Source organism: Pseudomyrmex gracilis, unplaced genomic scaffold (assembly GCF_002006095.1).
Source record: "Pseudomyrmex gracilis isolate BER0280 unplaced genomic scaffold, ASM200609v1 scaffold_246, whole genome shotgun sequence".
NCBI lineage: Eukaryota > Metazoa > Arthropoda > Insecta > Hymenoptera > Formicidae > Pseudomyrmex > Pseudomyrmex gracilis.
In genome coordinates, this window is record NW_018020830.1 from 167,354 (window position 1) to 175,313 (window position 7,960).

Sequence of the window (7,960 nt, forward strand, 5' to 3'; positions counted from 1 at the left end):
CACAATCGTACCGGAATAATTATTATCCCCCAGCCGGGAATTCCATCCCTTCCCTCCCCCTCTCCTCCTCTCTTTTCTTCTTGGTTTTTTAGCCGCGGCATTATTCTGTTAATTTCAATAGAAAATTGCTGAGCATCTTTGTACGTTTTTTAGCGCTAATGTATTCAGCTCGAAGCAAAGCTTAACATAAATTTACATGCGGTTAATTACCGTCTGGCGCAATTTGCGCGCGCGTACAAAGATACAGCGAGACACCTTTGTACCTTGTGATCCGCGGAGAATCGGAATATGACGGTATTTTTGCACTGAGAGAAGAAAAAGAAAAGGGATAAAACAATCTTGTCGTGATTTTCTGCTCCGGACGGTCGTAATGTGTGTGTGTGTGTGTTTACAATGATATATTATACTGCAACTGGCATGAGACGTACTTTCGCGAGCGAGAAGAGAACGCGCGCGCGAGATGCATTAAAATCGTGTTCAAAATCGTGTTTTAAATAAAAATATGTGTACGGAGTTAAAAAAAAAAAAAAAAAATTGATCGCGATCGAAGACAGGAAGGAAAGTAAAACGTACTTGAGAGGCGCAATCCTCGCGGATTAACGCGTCGTGAAAAAACCTTCGTCGTTCGAGAGACGCGCGTCGTGTGCAACGAACTTAATTAACTGAACGCACGTGAGCCGTATCGGGCGACTGGCTTTTTTATTTTGCGAATGGAACCGTGAGAGACGTACGAACCCGCGTGCTCTTGTATAATAATCATGATCTCCGACGAATCCAGTGGTTCTCATAGCGGAAGGTGCGGACTGGTTTGCCGGAAGTACGACGACCTCCCTGCAAGTTGGCTGCCGCGAGAAGAAGCCCTCCGTGGTCACGAACATTAGAAATTAGCGGCACGAAGCTCGGCTTGGTCGAGATGAAGAATTTGTTTGACGATCCGAGAACGCGTTCAGAGAAGTCACGCGCGGAAACGCGTCGCGCGCACGACCGAACTCGTCGGTAAAAAAAAAAAAAAAAAGGTAGGAACTCTTTTTCGTCGCATAAATCGAGTCAGAAATGCGGCGAAGCGTTTCGAGTAATTTTCGAGCAAAAAGTACCTCCGAATGATGATGACGATGTCAGAAACCTGCGTTTAATTGACGGCTGGTGCCTATTAAAAAAAAAAAAAAAAAAAAAACTTATCGGCATAACGAACGGTGAAGAGCGGCAACCGAATCGCGTACGTAGAGACCGAACGAAATCTCTGATTTCTTCGATCAACGTGCGATTTAATTCGAAGAAGCCCGGCTCGTGCCCCTTTTTTTCTCAATATTTGACGTAACTTAACACAAATCCGAGTGTCGACGAACGGATTACAACAGCGAACAGTTTCGAGAGAGGTTCCTTTTCGTCGCGAGGTCGTTCATCCCATTATATATACAACGCTCGTTCTCTTTGGTTTATTTATGATAATCTAAAGAGTATGTACACACGCGATGTTCGAAGGACTATCTCGCTAGAAACTTGTTTCTTTTCCAGAGAAATTTTGTCGCGCGTTGTCCGCCGGAAATAGAAACGAAGTCTTCGTTCGCTCGCTTCGGAAGGTGTCGAAAGGGGAGTTCTTGTGACATCTCTTTCATCTTGACGCTTAAAGAGACGCAATTTTTACAAAAAGATTTTGCAACATTTAGCTCGCATGGGTCCTTTACGCGCTCACATTAATTTGTCGCAGAGTTTGAACACGTTTTTAATACACACTAGTGGTGTTTCAATAGCGTTATAACGCAACGAGGAAAACAGAGTTTGACGATGTCGCCGGGATGCAGAGCGGTTGCTCGTGCAGAGCCCATTGCAAGATATTACACATTATGCAATTTGTGCACACGACTTGGAGTGACACAACCGGTTCTCGTAATGGCCCGGTATAAATTTCGGTGAAGTGTCTCTAAGCCACATTTCTTATTAGGATTCTCGCAATTATGCCGATATGCGACAGTCGGTTATTACATACTGTCGCAAAGTACTGTCCGTGGGATCTCTCGTCGCGGTGCATTTACTGCCGAGTAAATCCTGGGTTATCAGCGGCGGAATCACAGACTTGACATCCGTGATAAAGTTTCTCACGTTCCGCGTTTGACAGTTGAAATTTAGAGCCAGTACGCGCTCGCGTACTTGCCGACATACTTGCCAACAGACTATCCGTATACGTACGTGTTAAAATTGTGTCGGTAAAAAAATCACTATTTATTTTTCACGCGCAACGTAGTGAGGCGTTCGAACTGCGCGAGCAACTGTGCCTCTTATACGCGAAAATCAGGTATTTCAATGGAGGGAAGATTTTTAATCAGCCATTTTTTAATAACGACCGAACCGATCGACTTATTTTTAGTCTCGTTCGATTCACGTTGAAAAACTTAAAAAAAAAGTATTCTCGCGTTTTTGTTGTTTGTTTCTGATTTTTCGAGATATACGACGATAACGTTTCGAAGTGAAAAATTTACGATTCAGAAATGTAGTCGTCGTCGTCATCGTGCTACCAAATTGTGTGCAAGTTCGTATACCTGCTGTCGGATGACATACATATACGAGCGCGTTTTAAGACGAAAAAGAAAGAAAGACAAGAAGTGTAAGTTGAAGAGAGAAAGAGAGAATCACGACGCACGATAGTGGTTCGCGTTATTCGCGCCGGCAACACCTCCGATATAACTTTTTGTAGTAAACTGTTTTGAAACTTGACACAAAATAACTACAAACTGTATACTATACAAAAGACCTCGCACTTTTCTTATGAAAATTGGATTTCACTCAAAGTGACTGAAATTTAGAAAAATAATATTTGATGCAATGCTGATCAAAAGATATCATTGCCACAACTTACTCCTATAAGTCATTTTTGGCCTACAAGCGCTCAAAGGTGAAAACAGGCAATATTATGTATTTCAGGTGCTTATATATATATAGATCTGTATATATAGTTATTATGAACATTTATAATTAATTGTGTTGTTTTTTTCGTGTGTACAGGATAACTGTTCCTTTAAAAAAAAAAATAAAATCTTATAATTTTGTGTAATTTGTGAAAAAGATATTTTTTAAGATTAATATACAGTAGATATAAAACCCCTTGTACGTGATTCCACTCGTCTAAACTCGTATCGTTTTTTGTTTGCACGATTTCTGCACGTTCGAGAGAAAATACAAAAACTCGTTGCACGAAGCGCAATTACAAAATTATTAATTTGCTATCTAATTACGAGCGAGCGCACAATCCACGGCGTTATTATCACGAACGATCGCACGCGATTTCTTTTGATGCGTTCAATCGAGCGCGGAACCATCGTGCGATCGCTCGTTGGAACTTTTAACCGTGTTAACATTTACCCGAGATGCACAGGTGAGAGAAGAACACGAAGATCCAATTTTCGTCGAACGGATCGCTTTCACCGAACGCGCAAATATAAAATTACAATAATAATCAAACTCGTTCGATGAAAACGCGCAACGCTTTGCAGCCGGCTGGCCTTGACTTTCACGCGAAACCTTTCAACTCTGCCTTCAACTCCCGAGACCCGTTTGAAGGTCGGCACGTTGTTAGATATTTTTCCATTTCTTTTATCTCGATCGACTAACGGTACGCACACGTACCGCGGCCGAAGCGTTGTATAAGCAAATTGAGTAATCGAACGTCATGTACGCGATCAATAAGCGGAGACTGAGTTTTTTTCGTCTGCTTAGAATGTAATCTGCATGACCCGCAATTACACTGACATTGACGTGCATATAGTTATATCGGCTTTGTTTTTTCTTCGTTTCGCATGCGTCGTTGAGACAATGGTTTTGTTTTAAAAAACAGACAAGGATTTCTTTCCTAAACATCAATCGTGTAATATCTATTGACATGTAATAAAACTAAGATAAATTTTAATAGATACTAGCACAACACAGGCGCGCGCTACGCGCACGCTATTGTTATTTTTATTTAACGTGTTGTCAGTAAACACAACCTGTCACCGCGATGACAGATAGTATATACGTCTTATAAACCATATATAATACACATATAAGAAATGTCAGAAATAACGCATGAAAATCAAACTAAAAAAATAGTGAGAAAGAGAAGTGGAAAAACAACACGTGACTAAAGTGACGTAACAGGAAAAAGGATAAAAAAGAGAATATTATATATATTATATGTAATATTCTATATCTATATATAATACACACACACATATATATATATATATATATACTGTAATCACGTGACCGAAGTCAGTAACACCGCCGCGGTCGCGCGGCCGAGGTCAGTGACTCCACCGCAGTCGCGCGACCGAGGTCAGTGACCCTCCCCCCCACCAAGGCCGCGCGGCGGAGGTCAGTGCNTCCACCGCAGTCGCGCGACCGAGGTCAGTGACCCTCCCCCCCACCAAGGCCGCGCGGCGGAGGTCAGTGCCCCGTCAAGGCCGCGCGGCCGAGGTCAGTGACCCTCCCCCCCACCAAGGCCGCGCGGCCGGGTCAGTGACCCTTTCCCCCACCAAGCTCGCGCGGCCGAGGTCAGTGACCCCGCCAAGGCCGCGCGGCCGAGGTCAATGACCCCGCCAAGGCCGCGCGGCCGAGGTCAGTGACCCCGCCAAGGCCGCGCGGCCGCGGTCAGTGACATTACTATAGTATGTATATAATACATATAATACAATATAAAGTATAATATTATAAATATATAATAAATTATATGTATAATATGTATTATTTAATGTATATATAATATAAATTACAGTCACGTTATTTTCACGTGTTTTTTTTCTACTCTTATTGTAATGTAATAAAATATATATATTCTAATATAAAAATTGATGGAAAATATTGAAACAATTGGAACCAGAGATTAAGACGAAGAAGGAAGTTGCTTCGCGATAATGTATTCGCCACTTCCGCTATAAATCAGAAATATTGTTCGACGTTCGTCGAGTAATTACGTAACTTGCACATTCCTCCGGTTCTAATTAATTAACAGTCGCGCGCGTTAGATACGCTCGTAAAGTACAATGATCTTCGCTTTCTTAAACAGACGAGCTCTTTTTCGCGATGAAAACCGCGGCACGATCTGACGAGTCGAGAGATTTGTTTAATTGGAACTCGCGGGGTTCACGGGTAGATTCTCGAGCGGATAAAACTCGCGTCTTTGTTACGTCTCGACTGCGTGCGATCGCACACGAAAGAAAAAGGTTTGCTAGAACAACAGAAAGATTACTACATTAGCAAATTCTTTCTTTGCTAACTTTGTGATCAGCATTATTTGTTTTTCCCGAAACAATTACGCGCTGTTGTAATATTGTTCACATTTGTTTATTATCGGTGCGAGCTTAATGATCCTCGCGGCTTTCCTTTGCGTTTCCCACGCGGATTTAAACCTTTTTTGTTCATATACGCTAAAGCGTATCTGCAAAAGAAAATAATTCTCCTCGAAGAAATCACCAATTGCGATTCGGTCCGCGACTAAAGCACGTCGATCACCGCGCGGTGGTTCTCTCTCACATACCGGGTGCTTCTCGTTCCGTAGCGAAAGTCCCGAGCGATTTCGCGGCATTGGCACCGCAAATATATATGTTGATGTTTGCCACTTCCGGAACGGATGCTTCGCGTCGATGCCTAGTACGATCGCTGGGGGATCACAACGTTGAAATATCGTCGAAAATTCAACTTTTTTTTACGACTTCAATGAACTTCGCCGACGGGATCGCGAACTTCTCTCTTCGTTAAGCGCGAAGATCCGGTTCTTTCTCTATTACACGCGCAACGAATAAACGATTGTCGACAAGCATTTCTCTTCACATTTACGTTATTCAAATCTTGAAATTGAAATTCGCAGAAAATATTCTTATGTGCGACGAATGTACGCGTGTAAAAACAAATTCCGCAACGATTGTCAACAGTACGGTTCTTCTCTCTTGAGTAAGAAACGTCGTTTACCCGGTAATTCTACCGTGAATCGAGGACGACCGCGTAGTGGATATCGGCTGCGAGAAAAAGAGGGTGCGATCCGGTCTCACGGAAACGTGCCTTAAGTAGGGCAGAGGTACCTTGACTTACGGGAGAAAGGTCTTGATGCTCAAGTTCATCGGCCTTTACAGCCGGTGATGGACAAAGCCAGGCCTCGCTGAACGCGTTAACTTTGTGTATCGCTCGTTTTAGATCTTACGTGGATGAAATACGTGATGTTCTCTCTGGATAACAACTTCTGGCAACGTGCCGTTGCATTCTTCTTCGCGTTGCATTTTTGTTTCTAGTTTTAAAGAGAGAGAGATCTTAAATTTTAAATGTACGTACGCGCATTGTTTTGGCACAAAAAAAAATTTTATAAAATCACTAACTTCGATAAGCGAATAAAAGTGACTTCAAATGATTACTGAGCGTGAAATCGCATCTCCTAAAAATTGAACGCGCGGTTAATCGTAGGTACGATAATCAGAAACGACACGGTAATCATACGCGTCGATTTCCGCAACAACGCCATATGCAATATAACTATAACTACGTTATTATAACTATAATTATGCAAACTGTGCACGCGCGTTATATGTTGAAAGATCTCGGGGTCTTTCGCGAGCACGACAGCGAGTTGTGTTATTAATTATATGTAGCATATCCCCCCAGAGATCCACAATGATGTAACGCGAGCAGTTAAGTGGTGTGATATATTTACCTGATATACATCCCACACACAGTTTCGAAATGCCATGTGTATTACCTGACGATTTTCAAGAAACTTTCGACTGAACTTTCGACACTCTATTTGTTTTTTTGTTTTTTTTTCCTCTTCAACTGGCCGTAAGTTTCGTAATGGCAACTGGTCTATTTGACCCCGATGCAACGCATCAGCATAATTTCGTCTTTTCCCGGTACTTTGCATAAATCTATAAATCGCTTGCGAAAGATTTTGCCCATAGAAAGTGGTCGTTGCACTCGAAGAAGAAATTTTGCGTGATCAGGTTTCCTTCGAGAGCCTTACGCTTCGGCACTTTGAACAGCCGTCGGCAAAGAGAGCGCCATTTCGCTCAACCGGCAAATTTTTTACGTGACCGCATCTCTCGTACCTTCATTTGTAATATATACTTGGATGTTATGTATTCTCTAAGAAGGACAAGTAAAATATTAAATTATCTCTCTCTCTCTCTCTCTCTCTCTCTCTCTCTCTCTCTCTCTCTCTCTCTCTCTCTTTCTTTTCTTTTTTCGTATTGCAAATGTCTTATATTAGTTAATGTATTTTATTAGTTATGCGCATTATGCATGTGTGCTAGTAAGTACTTCTTACGTTATTAACTTTAAATAACTATTTAATTATAATTTTGTAGTTTTACAAGAGGTGCAATAATGAAGTATAACGGGCGAGATTAGAGGATACAAACATTTATTTTAAGCACTACAAGAATAGAATATTAACAGGACGGAACTAATTCGTAGCAAGCTCTAACGCGTTTCATTTGCATATTTCAGGTCAGCATACCACCTCGATAATTATCAAGACCCGTAAGTATTCGAGCATGACAATCTTACGAATCATTCCACTAACACAATTACGAAAATTAGTAATTTTGTTTCTCATTAATTAAAAGAGCTATGCTTGACACTAATTATTCTCGTCGTTACTTTATTGCAATTACGATACTTTTTCATTTATTTTATCACTTTCTTTTTTGTAAGAAATTTTCCAAAATTTTCGCATTGCACAGATTTTAAATTCAATTGTTATCCAAATAAATTATTTTTCATAATTTTGAGACGTAAAAAGCAAAGAAGTAAAAAAGAAACGTTAGTTTGATTGAAGATTTTGCTGCAATAAGAAATGTGTATTTTTTTTTGCGAGAACAATCGATGAACAATTTATATGGTGTAAATCTGACAACAATAAATTTTCGAAATTTCAAAATAGATGACAAGTCATCGATGTGTAATCTTCAATTTGTAATACCGCAATTTCTTATAAAAAAAA